This window comes from Panthera leo, chromosome B2 (assembly GCF_018350215.1).
Source record: "Panthera leo isolate Ple1 chromosome B2, P.leo_Ple1_pat1.1, whole genome shotgun sequence".
In the NCBI taxonomy this organism is placed as follows: domain Eukaryota; kingdom Metazoa; phylum Chordata; class Mammalia; order Carnivora; family Felidae; genus Panthera; species Panthera leo.
This window is the reverse complement of record NC_056683.1, coordinates 50759326-50785563: the sequence shown is the minus strand read 5'-3', so window position 1 is coordinate 50785563 and position 26238 is coordinate 50759326. Positions and strand designations below refer to the sequence as shown.

Here is a 26238-nt window from a genome sequence, read left to right as displayed (position 1 = left end):
ATTCCAGAAAGTTTTTTCTTTATTTCTTTTAAGGCTATATTACTAAGAAGGCTCATGAATTTTACATCTTCTTTTATCTATATAAAATGATCCTTGTTGGCGTGTGTGGGTGGCTCAGTAGTTTAAGCCTCCAGCTCTTCATTTCGGCTCAGGTCATGATCTCATGATTCATGAGCTCAAGCCCCACATTGGGCTCTGTACTGACAGCACAGAGAATGCTTGGGATTCTCCCTCTCCCTTTCTCTCTGCCACTCCCCCACTCATGATCACACTCTCACTCTCAAAATAAATAAATAAATAAACTCAAAAAAATATTAAAAAAATAAAATGATCCTTGTTTTCCTGACAAATTATTTTTGGTTTTAATGACATTGTTATCACTACCTTTATCTTCTTTCTTGCCTTTCTTCTTCTTCCTTTTTTTTCCCATCGTTTATCTTTTTATTTTTAACGCTCACAGCTGAGTAATGGCTGCCCAGTTTTTGGCTAGCAACTGTCCTGAGTTCTTGAACCAAGGAGTATGCAAAGCCTCTCTCAACCCCCAGCAAGATCTTCCATGTCAGGGGTAAAGCTTTGATGGCTCCTGATAGAGATCCTCAGAAAGCTCCGTAAGATTTTCACCTAATGACATTCCCTCTCAGATTCTGACTGCCACTCAAGCTTCATTTCCAGTGTCACTGGAATTAATAATGGATTCATCATTTTTATGTGGGTTCATCTGGGTAAGATACTGGATGCATAAAACTAGAAGAGATTGCACTGGAGCACATTCCATTTTATTTATTTATTTATTTTTAAGTTTATTTTTTATTTTTATTTGAGAATGAGGGGAGGGGCAGAGAGAGAGAGAGAGATTCCCAGGCAGGCTCCACCCTGTCAGTGTAGAGCCTGCTGCAAGGCTCAAACTCACGAACCATGAGATCATGACCTAAGCCAGAGTCAGACGCCTAACCAACTGAGCCACCCAGGTATCTTAGAGCACATTCTATTTTAAACTGGAACCAACTTGCGATGTTTTGAACATTCACTACTATTTGGTAATATGATTTTGATAATTAAATTTGTATTATAAAAGCATATATTAAAGAGAACTTAATGGCTGAATATGACACAGAAAAAGAAACAGTGTGTCAAAGATGATAAAATTTACTTATAAACTTTTATTCTATGAATGTATTTCAGACCTAAAGAAAATATACAACCTTGTCCTTTCACTTTGGGGTCAACTTATATTTTTAAGTACCCTTGTATTTTTTATATTAAGAACTTATGATGAATTGGAGGTTTCAAAATTGATAACTCAAATCCATTAGTCTGTTGTTTGTTTCAAAATTTTGAGAAAAGAGTTCATTGTTAAGCAAACTGAGTTCTTCAGACAATACAAATGGATCATATACCATTGACTTTAAAATGGTCAAATGATAATTCAACTCTTCTATAAACCAATAGATGCAGTTTATTAAATTATTTTTTCTCATGAATTTTTATTCTTTTCAACAGAAGTATATTCAATATGTGCCTTAATTTGTCATCTTTGGAGGATTTTTTTAATTTAAAACATCTTAAAAGACTCTTCAGACAAAATATGCCAATTAGCAGCTCAGAAAATATTATAATCCTTCTCAAAGACCATAAATTAAAACTCCTCCATCTTTTAAGTTGGAAAACTGGGTCTGCAAATCACAGGACTAATTTTCTTTTTCATTTTTTATTTCAAAATAATTTCGAATTTATAGAAAAGTTGCAAAAACAGGAAAGAGAATCCTGTACTACCCCAGTTCATCCAATGTTAACATTTTGCCACATTTACTTTTCCAGTCTCTCTCTCATCTCACTCTTTTCTCTCTCCATGTGTACACACATACACACACACACACACACACACACACACACACACAACCAGAACAAGAGTATCCTCTTACATAACCACATTGCAGTTATACATTTAGCACTGATGCCATAATCACTCTTTATCATTCAGTTTCTGTTCGCACACTTCCAGTTTTCCGAACAATGTCCTTTATGGCCACCCCGGATCCAACACAGCGTTCTGAGTTGCATTTAGCTGCCTTGCCCCTTTCGTCTCCTTCAATCTGGAAGAGTTCCTCAGCCTTTCCTTGTCTTGACAGCAACCGTTGTAAAGAGTCAGAGCAGTTGTTAGAACGGGAACTAGTTTTCACTCTCCTCAATCCCTTCTGGCACCGGCTTTGTCTTAGCTGAGGGAACTTGGTGTCTGCTCTTCTAACCTGCCAGAATCTATTTCTTAAGGGTGAATCAACCCAATGACTCATTTTCATGAATCGTTATGTGTAGCATCTGAATCCACATCCACATACAAAGACTCAAAGCAAACCTAAAAATAGTAGTAGTTGTGGCAGTGGAAGCTTGTAATACATAGAGCTTACTCTGTTTCATATGTTTACTCATTTGCTCCTCGTAATAACTCTAGGAGAGTAATACAATTATCATGGCTGCCTTTTTATGACAGGAAACTGAGGCACAAAGAAGTTAAGGAACTGTACAAAATCACACAGCTAGAACATGGCAAAACCTGAACTTCAACCCCAGCAATCTGTCACTAGAAGCTTCTATGGGTTCCTTCTCTCTCAAATAAATCTCTCACCTCTTTTATAAGCCTTCAGCCTAGCAAATTAAACGTGGCTTTTATGATAGGTTGGCATGTGATATAGGTAGTAAAATTTATAAGAACAATGTTCTGGTCTATTGCATAAGCCCCACACTCTACATCTGAGCTAGGTGGGAACGGAAGACCCAGAGAAGCACCAACAGACAGCAGTCCCCTGAGAGCAGGGAAGTGCAGTATCTGAACAAATTGTCACTGAGTCATATTAAGTAAGTTAAATATTTACTTAGCTGGCAGGAGTGAATATTATATTTTTAATTGTTATCTACTTTAACCAACAGTTAGTTGGTATCCATTGTGGATGGAAGATTATATTATGCATTTTGGAAAGAACCCAAATAGAAGAAAGAGTCTCAAGGAACAATACCCATTCATGAAAAGACAAAAGGTTAAGAATATTTACTAGGAAGCACACATGTGTTGATACATTAGTATTATATGAAGAAAACACTTTTCACAGAAACCCTATGGAAGTTATTAGAGTAGGGAACATTTAAGAAGATATGTTTTTCCAAAGGGCGCCTGGGTGGCTCAATCGGTTGAGAGTCTTACTTCTGTTCAGGTCATGATCACACTGCTCGTAAGTTCAAGCCCCATGTCTGGCTCTGTGCTGACAGCTCAGAGCCTGGAGCCTCCTTCAGATCCTGTGTCTCCCCTTCTCTTTGCCCCACCCCTGTTCATGCTCTGTCTCTCAAAACTGAATGAAAGTTAAAAAAATATAATAATAAATACTAAAAATTAAAAAAAAAAGAAGTTATGTTTTTCCTTGAATGTATGAGTTTTAAAATTGGCTTAGAAAACCAAGTGGAATTAAGAGTGTCCTGATCAGGGTAAAGACGCACAGGAAGGGGACCACACACATGAGGACCTACAGAGGGTAGAGAGTCGTGGGTTCACCTCAGAAAGCAAAAGGATGCCAATAATGGGTGTGACAAAGAAAAATCAGCATTAACCTGTTCACCGGATGGGTTAAAAAAAAAAAAAGGAGCTCAGGGTCATACCTGTCAGGAAGAAGAGACTATCTTAAAGAAAAGGCTTTTGGTTGAGGAGGGATTTTTGTTTTATTTTATTTTTTTAATAATGTCAGACCAACTAAGCATGACAGAGGAGTATGAAAAGAGCTTACTGGCTCAAGGTCAGAAGAAAGCACTGAGGCCTTATAGGAAGTGGTGTATTCCGGGGCACCTGCGTGGCTCAGTCGGTTAAGGGTTCAACTTTGGCTCAGGCCATGATCTCTTGGTTCATGAGTTCCAGCCCCACGTCGGGCTCTGTGCTGACCGCTCAGAGCCTGGAGCCTGCTTCAGATTCTGGGTCTCCCTCTCTCTCTGCCCCTCCCCTGCTCATACTCTATCTCTCAAAAGTAAATAAACATTAAAAAAAATTTAAAAAAAAAAAGAGGAAGTGGTGTGTTCTGAAGAGCAGTGAAGCCAAAGTCAGGCAGCAGCTAGCTGAGATAAAAGTGAGTAGGGTGAAAAAGTCCACTTTGTCACACATGATTGTGGAAAATGAAATGGCAATTGGATGCTGTAGCGAGGTCAAGGGAGGGATACTCTTTAAGAGCAAACACTACACACTGGCTACAAACTCCCTGAGACTGTGTCTAACCAGTGCTGTAGATATTGAATCAGCTCCTGAGGATGGCTTTCACGACTCCAGTCATTGGGAAAATGTTCAGAAGAAACAGGAAATATGGGAAATATAAACATTTGTGCAGAAAATAGTGGGATTCTAAAAATAAAACTTAAAATTTTTGTGTATAAGGCCACGTGGCATACAGTTAAATTAAAAGGAAGGAACCAGAGGGGTTGCCTGGCTGGCTCAGTTGGCTCAGGGTTGTGAGTTCAAGCCCTACATTGGGTGTGGAACCTACTTAAAATAAAAATTAAAAAATAAAACTACACACACACATTTAAAAATAAAATGAAAAATAAAAGGAAGGAACCAGAGGAATGTGATTAGATAAAAATACCAAAGTCAGTTAAATTTTTGTTTAAGCTTATTTATTTATTTTGAGAGAGAGAGAGAGACAGAGCAGGGGAGGGGCAAATATATATATACAGAGAGAGAGAGAATCCCGCTGACAGTGTGGAGCCCAATTCAGGGCTTGAACCCACAAACTCTGAGATCATGACCTGAGACGAAACCAAGAGCCGGCTGCTTAACTGACTGAGCCACTGTGCTGTCCCCAAAGTCGGTTAAATATTTACATATGAGGGTTCAAAGAAAACTTAGAAATAGTAGTAATCATGGCAAGCATAGTTAACACTTGTGTGGTGCTTACTCTGTATGAACGTGTGAGTATAGAAGCAAAAGTCCTGAGACACTAAGTTTTTCTTCACATCTCAGAGTTTTGAAGAAAAAGTAGAAGATGGATTTATTTACTAACTCAATAGAAACATTTGCTAAACATCAGGGGTATTGAGATCAATCCAATATGTCCCCTTTGGTCAAGGAGCTTCCGATCCAATGGAACTGGCAGATAACTACAATCTGTTGTGCCGAGAGCTACCAAGGACAAGAGTAACAAACATAAAGGTAATGAAAATGTATTTTAGTGATTTGGTGATTTGGGTGCCATTCAGTAGACCCTCAGAAGCCCCAAGCCTTCCAGCCCATCTTTTATCCCAAGAGGATCCTGGATCACTCACAATACTCTTTGGCATTCTTAACATTGTCTTACTCTAAGTCTTGACTCTAATACGCCCACCACCACCACCACACCTTCACATACACGCACATACACCGAGGAAGGATGGTCTCAGTTGATTCTTCCATCCACATTGTCACCACCACATCTATCATGGCTAATCTTGCCAGGTGGACCTTGCTGTTATTTATCAAAAAGGCCTTCATCTCACCTATGTTGGAGCCCTCTTACTGGCATTCCAAAAGGTTCTCTGGCTCCTAGATTGTTTTTTTGTAATTTTCTTTCTAAAGCAATTTGAAATACCTCTACTCTGTTCAACCTTGAATAAGTTTCTTAACTACCTAGGAGTGAGTTTAAGACACACACACACACACACCCATACACACACTCCTTTGCTCATTAAATTTCAGTGTGCTGATTCCTAAGCATGAATCCCAATCTTCCACCCCTACCTAAAATTCCAAGGCAAATCTAGTTGAGGCTTTGAGGCAGCCAGACAGACTCAGTTCCCCCCAGGGACGTGGGCACCTGTGTGCTTTGCATTTTATTATGTGAGGGAGAAGCACCTGAAACGTGAGATTTAGTGAAAGAAAGGCAGTCATGTAACAGTGCCTCCAGCTTATTTCAGCAAAAGAAAGGAAGTGAAAGCCAAGCTCTCTGTATATGCTTTTCACTAGACAATCACCAAATCACAGTGACTCAGCACCATCATATGTTTTGGTCATTGGCACTTATTCCTATTCCTTTAGGACCCAAACATTGCTCCAATCATGTTGCCATGTCACACCTCACCACTGTTGTTAGAAAAACATTCCATGCGGGAAAACACACTTGTTACACAAAAAGAATATGAGAGATTACATGGTGGAAGCAGGCAGTGTTATGGTAAAGATCAAAGTTCCTTTTCAAAAGGAATTTGTTATTGGTTCACACTCTTAGACTTGAGCTTTTGTTGACTCATTGTACAGTACTCAAGCTGCACTGAGCTAATGTTTAGAAATTCATTCAACATGGAAGCAAAGTCCAATATCAAATTCTTAAGAGCATGTGACTTGGGTCTATTCATACCTGGGTATGTTCTTATTAATGAGTACACACACACACACACACACACACACACACACTCACACACACACACACATCCACACACAACATGGCTGTAGAAAAATGGAATGATAACTGGACACTGAAATGAAGTCACCAAAGGATTACTTTTCATAAGAAATGAGAAGGAACACTACAGAGTGGCAGCAACTTCTCTCTGCATTGAGATTCATATGCATCCATATACATTCTTACATGAAAACTCTTTTTTAAAAGCTTAAAACCAAATGAGGGAAAACAGTTATAACTTGAACTAAGATTACAGTGAACAAGGAGTCCACAGAATGTTAGTATTTGGTTGTATATATCAACTTCCTTGCTCAAAGCATACACTTTAAAGAAATGTACTGAGGTGCAATATACGTCCTGTAAAGGGCACACATGTGAAATGTGGAGTTGATGGATTCTCCCACATGCATTTACCTACGTAACTAACGTTCAGTTCAGGATAGAGGACATCTCTGTGCTCCTCTAAGAAGGCTGTCTCTTGCCTGTTCCCAGTAAACATCTCCCCATAGAGGTAATACTATTCTTACCTCTGTCACCATAATTTGTTTTGTGTGTTCTTGAGATTTATGTAATTTGAATCTATTAAAGTATGTACTTTAATGTATATTTAAAGTATATACTTTAGTGCCATTTAATTTTAAAAAATGCAATACATTTGAAAGGTGTTTCTCTCTCAGCTCTGACCTCCAGCCACTCACACCTCTACCCAAGGCAACCAATGATGCCAGCTTCTTGTGCATCTCTACGGAAATATTTATTCATACACATGCAAATGCACATGCATATACATAGTTTTCCTCCTCACACAAGTTCTACCAAATGCTATACACACAGTGACCTATAGTTTGCATTTTACACACACACACACACACACACACACACACACACACACACACACACACACAAAATATATCACGGATATTGTTCCTATTCAAGACTTTCCTGATCTTTTCTCTGCCACAGAACATTCCTTTAATGAACCAGTCCCCTACTGATAAGCTTTTACTTCCTAATTTTTTGCTGTGATAAACGTTTAAATGTATTATTTCACACACAGGGAAGTAAATCTATGGGAAAACATTTTTAAAGGTGGATTTGTTGGGTCAAATGACATAATGTATATGCAATTTTTATACATTTATAAAATTACTCCAGTGACATGTTTTTTCCAGTTTAAGCTCCAAGGGTCTGTTTTCTCATTCATTTGCCAACATAGAGTGTTATTAAACTTAGGCTCTTTGCCAATCTGACAAGAAAAAAATGATTTCCTCTCTGTAGATCTAATTTGCATTTATGAGTGCGGTTGGGTGTATGTTCATGGGTATAAGGGCCATTTGTAGATCTTTTTCTATACACCATCTTTTTACACCTTTATTCATGTTCCTATTTGATTGTTGGCTTATTTCTTTGAAGATACTTTTTATATACTGGGGAATTTACTCTTTAATTGTGAAATGTCTTGCAAATATTTTCTCCTAGGTTCTTGCTTATCTCTTATCTTTGCCATATTGGCATTTGCCATACAGATTTTTTATGAAGTTGAATTTTATTGTGTAGCTTATAACTTTTCCACTCAAAGATTATAAGAGAAGATTCTCCCGTGAATTATTTTGACACTTTGTTTGTTTAAATGTCTGGTTCATCTGGAATTTACTTGGGTATAAAATATAAGATATGGATATAACTTCATCTTTTTCCAGATAACCATTCAAGTTTACAAATACCATTTATCAAATAACTGTCTTTTCCCTGTTGATTTCAAATGCCATTTTTATCATATCCTAAATTATATGTGTGTTGGGGTACATTTCTACAACAAGAAACCAACCCTTGGAGATTCTTCTATACCCTGAGATCAAATAGGACCCAAATAGAGGTCTTGATTACTTCTGAAGATATGCTCACAGGCCAAGGAGAGAGTCGGCAGACACCAATATGTAAGGAATCACCCTGAATGAACTACATGCTATAGAATCATCTGAAGGGAACTTTAAAACAAACATTTCAAATGTCAAAGAGATAAAAGAAGGAACAGAATCTATAAGGCAAGAAAAGAACATACAGATTTGGAGGTGCTTGGATGGCTCAGTTGGTTAAATGTCTGACTATTTTGGCTCAAGTTACGATCTCACCTTTCATGAGATCAATCCTTGAGTGTGGCTCTGCTCTGACAGCACAGAACCTGCTTGGGATTCTCTCTCTCTCTGCCCCTGCCCCACTCACATAGTCTCTGTCTCTGTCTCTCTCTCTGTCCCTCTGTCTCAAAAATAATAAATAAGCTTTATTTATTTATTTATTTATTTGTCTATTTTTTGAGAGAGAGGGCACAAGTGAGTGAGGGACAGAGAGCTAGAGAGAGAGAGAGAGAGAGAGAGAGAGAGAGAGAGAGAGAATCCCTGAGGGGCAGAGACTGGGTGGAGAGAAAGAAACAGGGCTCACCCAAAGTAGGTTCCTGTTTTTACTGGACATGGGGCTCGTGTTCACCTGAAATGGGGTTCGTTGGACTGGAACTCTCAAATCGTGAGATCATGACGTGAGCGAAAGTCAGATGCTTAAGGACTGAGCCACCCAGGTGCCCAAATAAATAAACTTAAAAAAAAAAAAAAAGAGCATACAGATTTGGAAGGGAGTTAAATGGAATGATTGAATTATAATCTACTGATTTGACCTGTATTGAATACAAAGCTGACCAATTACTGACTAAACTTTGTTGTAAATTTTGCCTAAGAATAGGCAAAAAAATGAAGGAAACAAATATGAAACTGACAATTAAAACTTTTTGATTATTCCAAAGTTATTTAGAAAAGTTATTTTTAAAAAATTATTCTAAATGTTTTGTTTCAACCTCTGCAGTCCTTGCTTGATAGTCATTTTTATTAGGAGAAAAGGGCATCATTTTACCAGAGTGAACACATGTTGAAGAGAAGTGGACAAAAGCTACTGGTGAGGGAAGCATTGTACCATAATTTTTCTTGGTAGATGAAAGATAGCCTTGAAAACCAACGCAAGTTAAAGGTGTTTCTAATTGGTAAGGCAAGTAATAATGGGTATGGACATTGTACAGAGCTATAATTATCATTCCAGGGAAGCCAGATGGGTAGAGTCAGTTTATTGCATATAAAAATAAAAAAGAGGGGAAAAATCAGTGATACTGCACAGCATTTAGGAATGTGTAGGTGCAAATAACAGACTCAAAAACAGTATCTTAAATGATACACTTGCCCTGTGCAACAAGAAGCTGGGGTAGTCCAACGTTGCCCTGGAGGCTTAAGAGGCTTTTCCTGCTTTTCACTTCCACCATCCTGAACATGAGGCTTTCATCTTCATGCTGACCACTTCTTTGTTGCAAGGGAGCCACTGTACCCCTACGTACTACAGCAACACCCAGGCAGGGAGAAGAGAAGAGAAAGTAAGAAGGCTGGATCTATATCAGGAAAACAGAAGTTTCCCCAGAAACCCTCTGCATATATCTCATGCAACGCTACAGGGTCACATGGCCCCAAAGTTGGCAAGATAGTCTGATGAAGCAAGTATTTTTAATTTGGCTCATTAGCTAAAATTAGGGTCTTTCAGAAAGAAACAGGGCCAGTGAGAATTGGCATCAGCAGATACAGGGTTAACCCCTGGCCTCACATGATATTTTGACCGTGTTGCTTATTAAACATTCAGAAAGTTATGGACTATTTCAACACATTTTAGTTTTGATAAACATCTTATGTACCTTCATTTTTGCCCAGTCCCTCCCTACTCGTAAGCAAAAGGTGAACTGAAGCACTCCTAAAATGTCTTCTCATTTTGTTATGATAAACAGGTCCATCTTCCTTTATCCACAGTTTGCAAAATGTAAAAACAAGACAAAAACCATGAAAACAGAAAAAATGTTGTAACTGATTTTGTGGCAAAAGCTTGATCTGACATGAGAAAAACATATTTAGAGGCTTCATTCATATGAATTAGTGTGAATGTTTATTTCATACGTTGCAGAAATATTAATGTTTGGTTAAGGGGTGCTGTCACAGGCTCTGCTTGGAATATTACATAATAATATTTGAAGTTCTGAATTCCGAAAAACTTCTTCTCAATGGTTTGAATAGGGGATCGTGGAACCACACTTAGAAAGATGACCTCGATGTAAATACACAGTTTAGCAGAAAGCACAGGGTAATTACATAAGTAATCACAGGTTTAAAAAAATGCGGACATTTGAGAACCTGGAAGAAGGTACAATTAATATGCCTCTTAACACTGGGTAATTTAGGGGTGCCTGGGTGGCTTAGTTGGTTGAGCATCTGACTCTTGATTCCCGCTCAGGTCATGATCCCAGCATCGTGGGATCAAGCCCTGCACTGCTTGGGATTCTCTCTCTCTTTCCCTCTGCCCCTCTCCCTCACTCACTGTCAATCTCTCTCTCTCTCTCTCTCTCCCTCTCTCTCTCTCTCTCTCTCTCTCTCTCTCTCAAAAAAAAAAATTAGGAATTTAAACCATTTCTATAGTCACCTATGAGGAGGGCATCAAGAATTCTTTCTAAATTTTTTTTTTAATTTTCTTTTTAACGTTTATTTATTTTTGAGACAGAGAGAGACAGAGCATGAATGGGGGAGGGTCAGAGAGAGAGGGAGACACAGAATCTGAAACAGGCTCCAGGCTCTGAGCCATCAGCACAGAGCCTGATGCGGGGCTTGAACTCACGAACCGCGAATCATGACCTGAGCTGAAGTTGGACACTTAACCGACTGAGCCACCCAGGCGCCCCCTAAATTTTAAACATTACATACATTTGAATGCTAAACTAGTCCTAAGACTAGTCCCAGAAATATCACTGACCAGTACAAGTTAATGTTACTATTTGCCCACCTGTGTTGCCGCAGGATGTCCAGTGTAAGTAAAGTAGCTGCAGCAGAGGTCTTTGATCTTGTGTGTTACTCAGAGATGATCCTCTACCTGAAAATACCTAAGCAGGCTTCTCAGCATTACCATACAAATGATATCTAGTAGTTCCCTGTGAATACTCCGTGTGCTTTTCAAACTCCTACCGTAACACATTCATTTACATGATAAATAACAACCAAAGTATTCAATGCGTTATTGTGTTCCATATCTATTATGTTGTACAAGATATTACACAAGCATTGTATAAATAGTAATGGAAGGTGCAATATACAATAAATTCACCTCGCTTGAGCTCTTTGCAGGGGTGCTGTGGCAGAGCTGAGCACCACATAAGTGATGAGGCCAAAGCGCAAGGACAGCAGTGTTCCAACACTTCAAAAATGTGCACACAAATGGGGAGAAGGGGTTGTTGAACTATGCATTCTGATTTAGCAGGTCTGGAGTTGGGCCCTGAGATTCTGCATTTCTCCCAACTTCCGGGTGATGCACACGCTGACTGGTGGACCACATTTTTTTAAATGTTTGTTTATTTTTGAGAAAGAGCAAAAGAGAGATGGTGCAAGGTAGAAGCAGAGAGAGAGCAGGGACAGGGGATCTGAAGCAGGCTCTGCACTGACAGCAGCAAGCCCAATGTGATGCTCGAACTCACAAACCATGAGATCATGACCTGAGCCGAAGTTGGAGGCTCAACCAACTGAGCCACCCAAGCACCCCATTATGGTGGGCCACATTTTGAATAACAAGGCCCTAAAGCTTCTTCCAACCCTGCGTTACAATCCTCTATAAAAGGATTCATATAATCTATCTGTAAAATGAACTACAGAAATATAGAGTAATAATACTTTACTACTGTTCGTCGCTTGGGAGGACAACGTACATCTTCGAATACACAAAGTCTTAGGAGAACTCCATGTGATTTAGCAATCTAGCTAGCTTGCCAAGAGGATAATGGAAAACATAATTGAAATGTGGGCGAAAACCTCCAAAGACTAAAAACCTTTGCTCTGACATGCACCCTGAATATGGTTGTCCCTATGCCAAGATTTTACTAAAAGGTAATTAAGTCTAACCTTGAAAAAACATGTGCTCCCGAGAGTCTTTTGAACCCTCTCAGCCTCAAGTGGAGTTAGGCAATTCTGGAGGACTCCTTTAACATCTTAGATCTATTACTTGCAAGGAACAGTAAGACCCCATAAACAACTAAGATGTTCGTTAGATAATAGGCCGTAAAAGATGTAGGGCAAAGTGGAGAACCACAATAATCAAGAAGGACAAAAAGGAATTCAGAGTGAACCGTTTCTATAAGGGCTATTATACCAGATTCAAACTGGCCTCCTGGTTTCTTGAAACATTAACACCAATTTATGCTACTTACCATAGCCAAAGTCATCCTCTCCAAAGAGAATTTTTTGCATGCTGCTCTGCTGTGAAGTCTAAGGCTCATAGAGAAAAATAAATGCTCACAATTCTATAGGTTTTCACAAAAGCATACAGTTGTGGAACTACAACCACAATCAAGGTATTGAACACTTCCATCATCCCCCAAATCTTTCCCTGTACCTACATAGCCAGTCCGTTCCCCAATCCCAGCCCTTTGCAACCAGTGACTTCCTTTCCCTTCCTATAGTTTTTTCTATTTCTGAATGTTCTAAATGGAATCATACATCTAGGGCCTTCTGAATTGGCTTGTCAACTTTGCACAACACCTTAGAGATACATCAGTCAGGTATTTGTTCCTTCCCGATGCTGAGCAGTATTCCCACTGCAATGCCGTGCGGAGCCATATTGGAGCCTATGGCAAAAGGAAAACTATGCACCCGTATCTACATATTTTTATGTATTTTATGGGCATTTTCTTTCTAGAACATTTAAGTAGCTGAAAAATATTGAAGACTTGAAAAATGGATGTAATTCACATTAAGTATAAAAATTATATTTATACCAAAGCAGAATTTGTTGTAATTTTACTTTCTTGGCTTTAATGGAAGCAAACTCATCATTAATATCTTCAAAATCCACTTCTTTCCTTATCTCATTTTCTTTGGTAGAAGATTATTGCACTAAGATTAGCATCATTAAAAAAAAAATCTCGGGGCGCCTGGGTGGCTCAGTCCATTAAGCCTCCGACTTCGGCTCAGGTCATGATCTCGCGGTTTGCAGGTTCAAGTCCTATGTCAGTCTCTGGGCTGGCAGCTGGAGCCTGGAGACTGCTTCAGATTCTGTGTCTCCCTCTCTCTCTCTGCCCCTCCCATGTTGATGCTCTGTCTCTCTCTGTCTCTCAATAATAAATAAACATTAAAAAAAAAATTTGTTTTTAAATCTCAAGATCACTTCTGAGATTGTTTTTTAAACCTTGTTTTTAAATCAAGACCTGGCTCGGTTGGTGGAGCAAGTGACTCTCGATCTCAGGGTTGTGAGTTTGACCCACACATTGGATGTAGAGATTACTTAAAAATAAAAGCTTTTTTTTTGAAAAATATAATTTATCGTCAAGTTGGCTAACATACAGTGAATACAGTGTGCTCTTGGTTTTGGGGGTAGATTCCTGTGATTTATCGCTTACATACAACACCCAGTGCTCATCCCAGTAAGTGCCCTCCTCAATGCTCATCATCCATTTTCCCCTCTCCCCAAAAGCTTTTTTTTAATGTTTATTTATTTTTGAGAGAGAGAGAGAGAGAGAGAGAGAGAGAGAGAGCATGAGCAGGGGAAGGGCAGAGAGAGAGAGGGAGACACAGAATCTGAAGCAGGCTCCAGGCTCTGAGCTGTCAGCACAGAGCCCCATGTGGGGCTTGAACTCACCAACTGACATAGTTTTTGTGTGATGTGCATTTTTTTCCATAATAATTGATACTCTCATGCAGTGATTTGTAAATTTCTTACTTCCTAATTTTTCTTTTCATTTATTTTCAAATTCTGGATATATATTCATATCTTTTGTTAAAGTTTACATTCATCAAATATGCTTTAAAAGTAATTTTTTCATTTGTTATAAGCAAAGGGATAGGCCTTCTATTAAGCATGCAGCATTATGTACAGTCACGTTTTTTTTTTGTTGTTTTTGTTTTTTTTTAATTTTTTTTTTAACGTTTATTTATTTTTGAGACAGAGAGAGACAGAGCATGAACAGGGGAGGGTCAGAGAGAGAGGGAGACACAGAATCTGAAACAGGCTCCAGGCTCTGAGCTGTCAGCACAGAGCCCGACGCGGGGCTTGAACTCACGAGCCGCGAGATCATGACCTGAGCCGAAATCGGACGCTTAACCGACTGAGCCACCCAGGTGCCCCATACAGTCACGTTTTTAACATAGAGCTTTATTAACTTTTTTGTTGTTGCTTTAAAACATCCCATACATGTAAGTTTCATAAAATATGTGATCTATTGCACTAAGATGCTTTTGGTTACAGCATAATGTATTTTGTCATTTGATAGTATATCTTTTAATATTTGGTGAGTGTTTTTAATTTGTGTAAAAGGTCCCTTGGTGCAATTGATGTTTATGCCTGTCAGATGTTCCATAATATCATTCTTAAAACAGACATAATAATGTTCCATGTGTCATTGAATTAAAAAAAAAAGTAAATGTACTTTATTCCATACTCAAGACAGTTTATATTTCAATTCACAGAAGCAACATTTTTGCATATTAAAACTATGAGCTAAATATTGCACAGACTTGGGACAATCAATTTTGGGAGGAAATACTGGCTTGTACACCCTTGTATACACCAGCCATGTTTGCTCCATTGTCACACCCCTGGACACAAGCATTTTTATGTTAATACTATCTTTTCTAATTTATTAATAGTTTCACAAGATAGGCCATATCCAGTTTTTTTTATTTCAGTAAAGTCTTTTATTGATGACATTATTCATCATGTGAATATACCTAATAATCTGACACACCTGTTCACAATGAGCTATATAAGGTGTACAATCAAAATTACTCTGCTTCCTTTATTCTCAATAGTTTTCAGATTTACTAGGATTTCCTAGTAGCATTACTAATTTGTTTTGAATTTTGTTAGACAAGTAAATCATGGGTTCATTTTTATAATAGCCATGTGATTAGCTTTATTGACATTCATGATCTATAAGTTCAACTAAATTTAGAAACATTCCAGCATCTAGACTTCCAATAATTTCTTGCCATTCTCTAAGACGTAAATCATTTTTGCACCAAATATAACATCTAAAATCACTTACAAACTATTCCACCATTTTTTTCCTCTAATTTTACTTCCTTCTGCTAAGTATTATCTATTAAACAGTTTGAAAACACTTTCATTTTAGAAAAGCATCATGATAAAACAAGGCATTTTTATGGGGAAAAAATGCTTAAATCTTCCAGTCTTTGAAAGCTGTTTTTGAGTTGCAAATATCTGTTTTTAAAACTGTTTTTAAGTTGCAAATATCTGATTTTGTAGTATCACTGCTAAAAAGTACACATGAAAAAAAAGAAAAACACTTTTTAAAATAAATCAGCCAGTCACAATGAATCTATTTGCCTTTAAAACATTTTTTTTTAAAAAGTGTCTTGAGGGGTGGCTGGGTGGCTCAGTTGTTAAGCATTTGACTTTTGATTTCAGCTCACGTCGTGATCTCACGGTCATGGGATTGAGCCCTGTGTCAGGCTCCACACTGAGCGTGCTGCCTGCTTAAGATTCTCTCTCCCTCTCTCTCTCTCTCTCTCTCTCTCCCTCTGCCCCTCTCCTCACCCCCCTTAAATAATTTTTTTTTTAAAAATGGTCTCTTGAAATCTTCAGCCACTATGTGAAAGTCATTATAATCTGGATCCTATCCTGGATTATGTTTATTAACATCAGTTTTTTTTTTACTGAAAATTGGTGTCCACAATGGAACATTATTAAAATTTATTACAAATGTCATTTTTCTTGCTCTCTTGCTCATATTCTTGTTACTAGTTTCTGAAATGTACATTTTCTTTTCTTTAGATTTTTCTTCACATTCAAAATGATTCTTTAGAAAACTGAATTTGCTTGTTCTATTCGAACAATGCCAATATTTTTGGCACTCAATTATTTTAAAAAATTTTTTTTAACATTTATTTATTTTTGAGACAGAGAGAGAGAGAGAGAGAGCATGAACAGGGGAGGGTCAGAGAAAGAGGGAGACACAGAATCTGAAACAGGCTCCAGGCTCTGAGCTGTCAGCACAGAGCCTGATGCGGGGCTTGAACCCACGGATCACGAGATCATAACCTGAGCCAAAGTCGGCCGTTCAACGGACTGAGCCACCCAGGCTCCCCTTCAGTGGTTGAAGTACAAGTGCTTTGCTGTCTAGCCAAACTTGTAACTGCCCCATATAATTTTGATCCATTTCTATATGCATTCTTTCTCCTTTTCCTGAAAATTTTATCATCACATACAGTTTTTAGATGCCATATTTCTGAAAAATAAATTTTAGTATAAAACATATTTATTTTTAATCCATATGCAGTTCAAGTAAATATAATATATAGTGAATTGGAATTAGCTTAATTCATATAAATTATAATATTTAACAATCAAGTATATGTATGTAAAAGTTTGTATCAAAAATTTTTTTAAATCCCTGTGAATGGTTCGTGGAAATGCAAAATGGTGCAGCTGCCATAGAAAGCAGCATGGCAGTTCCTCAAAAACTCAAAAATGGTATTACTGTATAGCCCAGTTATTCAACTTCCGGATATATAGGCCAAAGAATTGAAAGCAGGGTCTCAAAAAGGTATTGTACAACCACATTCATAGCAGTATTATTTACAACAGTCAAAAGGTGGAAGCAACCCAAGCATCCATTGACAGATTGATGGATAATTAAACTATGGTATACATGGGGCACCTGGGTGGCTCAGTCAGTTAAGCGTCTGACTTTGGCTCAAGTCATGATTTCATGGTTATGGGTTCGAGCCCCGCATCAGGCTTCGTGCTGATAGCTCACAGCCTGGAGCCTGCTTCAGATTCTGTGTCTCCCTCTCTCTACCCCTCCCCTGCTCATGCTCCGTCTCTCTCTCAAAAATAAATAAACACTAAAAAATGTGTACATTTGCAATAGTATATATTCAGCCTTAAAAAGGAAGGAACTTCTGACACACAGTGCAACATGGATGAATCATTATGCTAACTGAATAAGCCAGTCAAAAGGACAAATACTGTATGATTCCACTTAAATGTGGTACCAAGGACAGTCAAATTCCTAAGGACAGAAAGTAGAACAGTGGTTACCAGGGCCGGGGATGGGGGAAAGGGATGTTATTGTTCAATAGGCAGAGACTTTTAATTTTGCAAGATGAAAAATTTCTGGTGGTTGTACAACAATGTGAATATACATAACACTATTCAACTATACACTTAAAAATGATTAAGATGGTAATTTTTTATGTGTATTTTACCACAATTTAAAATTTACTTTAATTAAAACTTTAATTTTAATTAAAAACCACTCTATATATGTGTGTGTATACATATATATGTATATAAATCAACAATTACAAATAGAAAATTACATACTAGCTTTCTAGACAAGTTAGTAAAATGAAAAGCAGTTTAAAAAATAGGTTTGATATAAAGATATGAAACACAGTGAATTATTTATCATTGTCTTAAGTAAATAAAGTGTAAAAGCCTCCTAAGTTTATTTTCCTGATTAAAATTTTTTTTCATAAAACATTTGAAGTGACCAAGTTTTATTCCCGAAAAGTAAAATATATGATTTATACACTATTTATATATTTCAGAAATAAATATAAATCAAAAATAAATATTTATTTTATTTTATTTTTAAGTAAATATTTATTAAATAAAATTTGTATACCTCACTTCAGTTCTTACTATTTTTAAATTTTTTTTTTTACGTTTATTTATTTTTGAGACAGAGAGAGACAGAGCATGAACGGGGGAGGTTCAGAGAGAGGGAGACACAGAATCCGAAACAGGCTCCAGGCTCTGAGCTGTCAGCACAGAGCCCGACGCGGGGCTCGAACTCACCGACCGTGAGATCTCGAACTCACGGACCCTGAGATCATGACCTGAGCCAAAGTCGGCCGCTTAACCGACTGAGCCACCCAGGCGCCCCAGTTCTTACTATTTTTAAAATCACACATTTATTTGTAATAAAATAAAACCTTCCCGTTTACACTGCAGTACTGTAGATGTACAATTATAAATGATGGAAAGAACTTGCCAATTTCCTTCATTTGGGAACGATGGTTATGATTGTCCAAAGAAAATGCAAATTGGGTCATTTTTACCACCTTGCACGTGCACCCCCAACTTGCTTAACTCTCATGGTTGTAGCAGTGCAGGGTCAGTTTCTGCATTAAATTTTCATGTTTTGTTCGTCATGTACTTTTTTGCATTAGTTTTGATCTTTAAAAAATATTGCATTAATATTATTTATCTTGGTTACTGAGTGCTTTGGTGTCCCTAAATGTTGTGCCTGAGCTGAGTGTCTCATTTGCCTCACCCTAATCCTGGGCCTGCTCCATCGTGTGGATGTACCACGGCTGGTTTATCCACCTGAAGAATTTTGCACCGTTTCAAGTTTCGGGCGATTATGAATGAAGCCATTATAAATATGCATGGAGAGGTTTTCGTGAGAATATATGTCTTGGGGCACCAGGCTGGCTCAGTCAGGTAAGCATCCAACTCTGGATTTTAGTTCAGGTCATGATCTCACGGTTCGTGGAATGGAGCCTCGCATTGGGCTCTGAGCTGACAGCATGGAGCTTGCTTGGGATTCTCTCTCTCTCTCTCTCTCTCTCTCTCTCTCTCTCAAAATAAATAAATAAACATTTCCAAAAAAGAACATGTTTTCATTTCATTTGAGTAAATGTCTGGGCATGGAATTTTTGTTGTATATGAAGTACGCACTCACCTTTATAAGAGACTGTCAACCGTTTTCCAAACTGGCAGTAACGTTTTGCTTTCTCACCGGTTTATGAGAGTTTCAGTTGCTCTGCATCCTTGTCAGCACTTGGTATTGTCAGCTTTTTATGGTTTGTTTTTTAATTTATCTGGATCATTCTAATAGGTGTACAGTGTGGTATCCTGCTGTCATTTTAATTTGCTTTTCTCTAATGTTCCTGATTTATCCATGTAGTGTTTTACACCATGTGCCAATTAAAAATATGGCACATGTGGGGCACCTGGGTGGCTCAATCGGTCGAGCACCCAACTCTTGATTTTGGCTCATGTCATGATCCCAGAGTCATGGGATCGAGCCCTGCATTGCGCTCCACACTGAGCACGGAGCCTGCTGAGGATTCTCTCTCCGTTCCTCTGCCCCTCTTCCCTGCTCACACATGTGCTCACTCTCTCTCCCTCTCTCTCTCTCTCTCTCAAATAAAAAATAAAACAAATAAAACTTTTTTAAAAATTTAAGAATATTGCATATGTACATATGCTGAAAAAGATAGGTTTAAAAAGCAAGAGCAGAATATCACATACTGTGATCTCTTTGTGTAAATAAATATACATGCACATAACCCAAAGTTTTTGGAAGAACACATAAGAAATGTCAATGACGAGTCCTCTAGGGGAAGAAGAGAAGACTTTAACTTAATACCTTTTGAACGGTTTAAATATTTTTTAAAAAATTCATTATTTTAGAGAGAGAGTGAGAGAGACAGAGTGTGAAGAGGGGAGGAGCAGAGAGAAAGAAGGAGACACCGAATCCAAAGCAGGCTCCTGGCTCCGCGCTGTCAGCACAGAGCCTGACGTGGGGCTCAAACTCACCGCGAGATCGTGACCTGAGCCGAAGTCGGACTCTTAACCGACTGAACCACTCAGGCGCCCCGACAGGTTAAATATTTTTATAAGCATGTGTTACTTAAACAGCTAAAGTACTGTTTAAAAATTTAATACCGTCCATGCCTCTCCTGGGAAGATATAATTTAAAAATCATCCAAAAAACAACCTCAGCAGGGCTCTAATCACTCACATTCCCAACATAGACTCCTAGGACAGCAGGGAGGTGATGGGATCTCGGGAAATCCTGCCTCGGCTGCAGGTTATCCCTTCCTGGAGCTGCAGCTTGTAGAGAACAAGCTCCTCCCAGATGCACCAAGGCAACCTCACCTGTGCTGAGACAGAAAGGGCAAGGTGAAGGGCGCTTACAATTAAATCTGCCCCTTTTGACTGAGAAAAGGAGAGGCTGTTTCACCAGCCTCAGCTGGAAGACTTCTGCTTACAGCTCGCGGGCTAAAACCAAGCTGTGTGGCCGCCCCTCACCTCGAGGGAGACTGGTGACTAGGAGTCTCAGACAGCCATTGGGTCAGCAACCAGCACTCTGCACTGGGTTGGTACACATTACATGTGTTCAAAAAATTGGGCTTTGAGATGCCACGAATTTCTAAAATATGCCTCCTTGCATGCCTATTTGCAAATAACGTAAAAAAGCAGCAAGAAAAGAAACAAGCGTGCCAAAGGAACACAGAGTGAGGAAAACACGTCTTTAGGAAAATAAGTGCAGTTGTCCTTATCAGGAAGTTTTGAAGACAATGACATTTCATTCATGGTAACGTTGTAAGTATGTTGTTTATTCCACCCTGGCCCCTCTTCCTCTCCCCCACTTTGTAAGAGAATGAGACCAGTAACATAAGGTTACCTGAAAAGAATGTTGTAATTCCTGAACATGAGCAAAAGCCAGCTGTGTTCACTCTGTGCTGGGCTCTGAGGAGCTTTCAATCCACCTGGGGAAACAAGAGTTCTATACATTAAATAGAGAAATTAAAAATGTTAAAATGAATCCTGGGGACGCCTGGCTGGCTCAGTCGGTTATGCGTCTTGACTTCAGCTCAGGTCACGATCTTGCAGTCTGTGGGTTCGAGCCCCGCGTCGGGCTCTGTGCTGACAGCTCAGAGCCTGGAGCCTGCTTCGGATGTTGTGTGTCCCTCTCTCTCTGCCCTCCCCGCTCACATTCTGTGTGTCTCTCTCAAATATAAATAAACATTCAAAAACAATAAAAATAAAAATGAATCCTGTGCTGGACTGTGAGGTTTAAGCCACAGGAGGTTAGGATGCAAACAGTAGCCAGCCATCTCAGCTGTGGCTCTTCAGTGAAATCTCCTCACAGGCGAGTTTTGAGTTTTTCTGATGCAGTCTGTGTCATCCTCCCTTCCTTTTTCTCACTTCTTTCCAGGATGATGTTTGTCCCGATTCTACAAGGCAGAGAGGGTGACATTTTCAACTTCTTTCTGGCACCAGCTCCCCTACAAGAAAAGAACACTATTAAGTGAGTACTCTTCCAGGCACGAAAAAGGGGGGAGGGGGGCGGGGGACCTTTCTTCAACTTTATCCGGTTTTTCCTTTGGAATCAGAGCTCCTGAAAAAAATAGTATCTCCTTAAAACAGAAGCTGGTCAAAAAGTTTTGTCCGGAATTTTAAAACATGGGTGTGCACGGATGAATAGTTTTCAAATAATTTGTCCCTGAGAGGTGAGCCTTCTTTTGCCCTGGGGTAGTCACATGAGTGGCCATTTTAGGCAAACAAACACAGAGCAAGAAAGCAGGCATTGTCCTGGGATTAGGATGGAACCCAAGCTTTTGTGTCTCAGTCAAGTCTGAGATCCTTGTTACATAAAATTCAACACTGGGGACACAGTGGGTCAGTTTGAGTGAGTCCGGAGTCTTCAGGGAGGCAGCAGACTGTTTAATCAACCCGGTTTGCAGATATGTGAAGAGAAGGGTCTATCGGGATGGACTAGGATGGTTCTGAAATTAACTCTAGGGTAACAGGGGTCTCAACGAGGGAGGGGAGCTCAGGTCACAGGCCCCCGAGTGAATGCGGAAGGAATGCGTTAAACATATAGATCCTGCTGAAGCTGGAGGCCTCCTGGCCTGCCAGCAGGACGTGGGGCTTGTGATCCAAGGCACAGGCGTGGAGCACACGGGCTGGGGAAGGGGCGCGCCTGCATCAAGGTCCCGAGCTGAGGGATGGGATTCCCACCCCCGCCCCCCCCCCCCCCCCGGAGGAACTGAGACGCCAGGTGTTGAGCAGGAGACACCACTTCACAGGGGACTGTCATCGTCTGCTGATGGGGGAGGATTTGTTTTCTCTCTCACAGGCTGTGCGTGGTGGGGATGGGGGTGGGGAGAATGGCAACAGCTGATAGATCACTTAAAAGTCAGACAAAGGCCCTCTTCAGACCTTAGAAGTACCGCGGTGTTTGGTGGGGGGCGGAGTATGCCAAAGATTCATAGAAAGGAACCTGGAAGCGGGGCTGTTGGACTGCCCGTTAACCTGGCAACTGGGGCTCTTGAGCGCTCTTATGCTCAACGTGAAAATCTAAAAGAATGTGACGAATGGGACTCAGATCCATGAAGCAGGAAAACCCAGTTACACGTATAACACAACCCTCATCCGGGTTCTTATCTGGAACAGTATCTGAAGCAGTATCAGAGGTATTAGAATTTAGTGGTTGAAGGCATAGACTTTGAAAGCAGATAAGCTGAGACCAAGCTCTAGTTCTGCCACTTATTTGGGAAGTAATCTCAGGAAACATCAGAGAGTAAGGAAATAAAATAGGAAAAGTAGGGAAGCTAATAAAGGGTATATTATCAAGTCAACTGTCACAGGGGGCGATGGGTGCATAATCCTGCTGGGGAACCCTAGGAGACAGAACAGAGATTACCTCAGAGTTGTCCCAACCAGGAGCTAGGAAGCCAGGGTATTTGTCCACCAATTTCTGTCCACCATTGCTTCAGAGCTGCTCCTGGGGGCATTGACTCTCTGGCACTCAGGCTTGCCACAATGCTGCTGTGCATGTTCCCAGGACCAGAGCAAAGCCCTTGGGTAGAGAATCTCAAGTGTTCACAGTAAGGCTTGGGCCCAGAGATAAGAGTGCCAGGAGGATATAATGGTTGGCTCTGGCCATGTGGGCCACAGGATAACAGGGCTCATCCTTGTGTGGTTCAGAAAGCACTCGTAGACACATTACCATATTTTACCTTCACTACCAACCTGAAAGATAGATTTTTATTATATCCATCTCATAAGGAATGGAACAGAGGATACAAGACATTAAATGACTTGCCAAAGTCATACAATTAATAGGCACAGCAGGAATTGAACCCAGATTTTCTGTTTCAAAGCACCATTTTTAAAAAATCAGCTATAGCCTCTCTCTCTGTCTCTCTCTCTCTCTCTCTTTCTCTTTCTCTCCTCTCTCTCTCCCTCAAAAATAAACATTTAACAATAAATAAACAAACAAACAAATAGGCACCAGTGTGGCTCGGTCGGTTAAGCTCTTGACTTTGGCTCAGATCATGATCTCATGGTTCATGAGTTCAAGCCCCACATCAGGCTCTCTTCTGTCAGTGCAGAGCCCACATCAGATTTTCTGTCTCCCTCCCCCCTCCCTCTCTGCCCCATCTCTGCTCCTGTTCTCTCTCTCAAAAATAAATAAACATTATATATATATATATAACATTATATATATATGTGTGTGTATATATACACACACACACACACATATATATATATATATATATATATATATATATATATATAATGTTTATTGGTATATTTGTATACCATATTGGTATATGGTTTATTGTATATATATATACATATATATATATATACCAAATACAGCAAGCCATCTTATAAATGGAGTTTAAAAGGGTGGAAAATATTTGCCCATCAGAATAGCTGAGCCCCCCCTTCCCCGCCCCCAGGCCTAGTAGCATGAGGGCTATCCACCCCCTGGAGGGCTGCTCGAGAAGTAGAGTCCACATTAGAACAAGAAGAGGAAGACACTATTTACAGTCTGGGCTGATATTATAAGTGTGTTTTGTGACAATGGGTAGTGAATTCCAAAGGGAATCATAGAAGGGTTTTAGAAGTTGGGGGTGGGGGAGGCTCAGGTGAGCTAGAAGAGACAAAGAGTGAATACACAAAGCCCTGTGCGGTTTTTAGATTTGCTTCCTTTGCCATCACCTCATCCTCTTACATACCAGTGCCGTCGTTCTGAGCTCCTTGTTGTTTTCCTGACCACTCCTAACTCCCTTCCTGCACAAGGCCTTTGTACTGGCTGTTTCCTCTGCCTGCAATACTCTTCCTCACTTGGCTACTTGGCTAAACCCCTAACTTCCTTCAAGTCCTTGTTCACATCGTTCCTTCTCAAGAAGACCTAACTACCCTGGCCACTATCCAGGCCATATCATGTCCTGACCTTGAACTAACTGCATACTATGGATCCCCTGCTTTAATTTTTCTTTTTCCCATAACACTTATCACTTTCTGACTTCCTGTACAGTTACTTATTTTCCATATGTACTGTGTGTCTTTCCTTGCTAAAACGTAAACGCCAGAAGGCCAAGCGTCTTTGTTTTGTTCTCTGATATATCCCAAGCACCTAGAACAGCATCTGGCCAGTGGTAAGCACTCAGTGAACACTGAGAAATGAGTGAATGAATGTCAACATTGCTCAGCTCACAAAGGAACAATCCAGGTGCCATTCCTTGCCTTCACCATAACTTAATGCCCCCTGCTTCCAGGGACAGAAGAGGTTCCATCTTCTCCCTTTCCTGTCCCCCACCTCTCCCACTTTCTCGACACTGAGTCTCCTCCCCTCCTTAACCTAGGCAACCAGAACCTTCTGCATTGTGAAAGTGGGCATTTTCTTCTTGGTTTACTTTTAAATGGTAAGTACTTTTGTTTGCCCTGTGAAATATATGGCAACAGTTTATTTAATAACTCCACTGTCTTCTTTCTTTTTTTGGACACAGTAGATCTCATGAAATAGCATGCTCTTAATTATATTTGTCAAAAAAAGGGGGGGGGGGATAGGATCTGTTAAATGGTCAGCATTAGGGCTGGACACTGCCCTTACACTGTCAACACTATGTTTACTTTGACATATTTACAGTGCCTGAAAACATTTGCTGTAGTTCCAACAGTCAAGGTTAAGAGATAAGTATCTGAATGAGAGGAGAGGATGGAAACCAGCCCATGTCAAATGCTGGGGAAAGGGCAGAGCTACAGCTAGAGAGTACCGGAATCTTACTCTAGAATAAAATCCCCAGTTTTATTTTTTATTTTTTTTAAGTTTTTTTTTATTAACATTTATTTATTTTTTGAGAGTTAGAAAGAGACAGAGCACGAGCAGGGGAGGTGCAGAGAGAGGGAGACACAGAACCGGAAGCAGGCTGTCAGCACAGTGCCCGACACGGGGCTCGAACCCATGAACCATGAGATCATGACCCGAGCCGAAGTCAGTCGCCCAACCAACTGAGCCACCCAGGCGCCCCTAAAACCCCCAGTTTTTTTTTAAAGCACTGAAATAATTCTAATATATAAGCTGAGAACTAAAAACTGTACTTAAGTTCTTGGAGCAGCATTTCAAATACTGAGGCACCCTGGGGAGTGTTGTGTTGTAGAGTTTGAAATTTGATTTGACTAGTTTTGATTTAACTAGTAATTTGAAGTAACTAGTCCCGTTTCCTACATGTGAAATCATAAGCAATTAAGTATGCGAAGAACATGCAAAATATCCAATAGAGAAAAATCCTGAGTAACACTTTCAGTCTTTTTTATTATTATTGTTTTTATTTATTTTTGAGAGAGAGAGAGAGAATGGAGGACGGGCAGAGAGAGAGGGAGGCAGAGGATCCGAAGCAGGCTCTGCGCTGACAACAGGGAGCCCAACTTGAGGCTCAAACTCATGAACCATGAGATCACGACCTGAGCCCAAGTCAGATGCTTAACTACCTGAGCCACCCAGGCACTCCTCACTTTCAGTCTTAAAGATAATAATCTGATGTAGAGAGAACAGAGGAAGACGGAACCTGACAGGACACTGAAAAGTCACTGGCAGAGCCCTACCAGCTGGTTATAATATGGACAGATTGTACACTAACTAGAAAGGTCATCGTGTTGTGTCCTTCACATCAAATCCCCACGGATAGAACAGTTCAGTGTCAAATATTCAGTTTTCCCCATC

The 26238-nt window shown here is 39.8% G+C and overlaps 1 protein-coding gene across 5 annotated transcripts in view; it reads left to right on the top strand.

Moving 5' to 3' along the window:
* The window catches only part of KLHL31 (kelch like family member 31), a 196554-nt gene that overhangs the window by 127682 nt on the left and 42634 nt on the right, over positions 1–26238 (top strand). For 2 of the 5 annotated variants that reach the window (XM_042939071.1, XM_042939069.1), the window contains exons 8-9: positions 5097–5179; positions 21436–21528. The gene's annotated coding sequence lies outside the window, so the exon portion shown is untranslated. Of the gene's footprint in view, positions 1–460; positions 546–5096; positions 5180–21435; positions 21529–24880; positions 24941–26238 lie in introns of those variants that run through there. The other 3 variants (XM_042939072.1, XM_042939070.1, XM_042939073.1) reach the window with 3 other exon arrangements.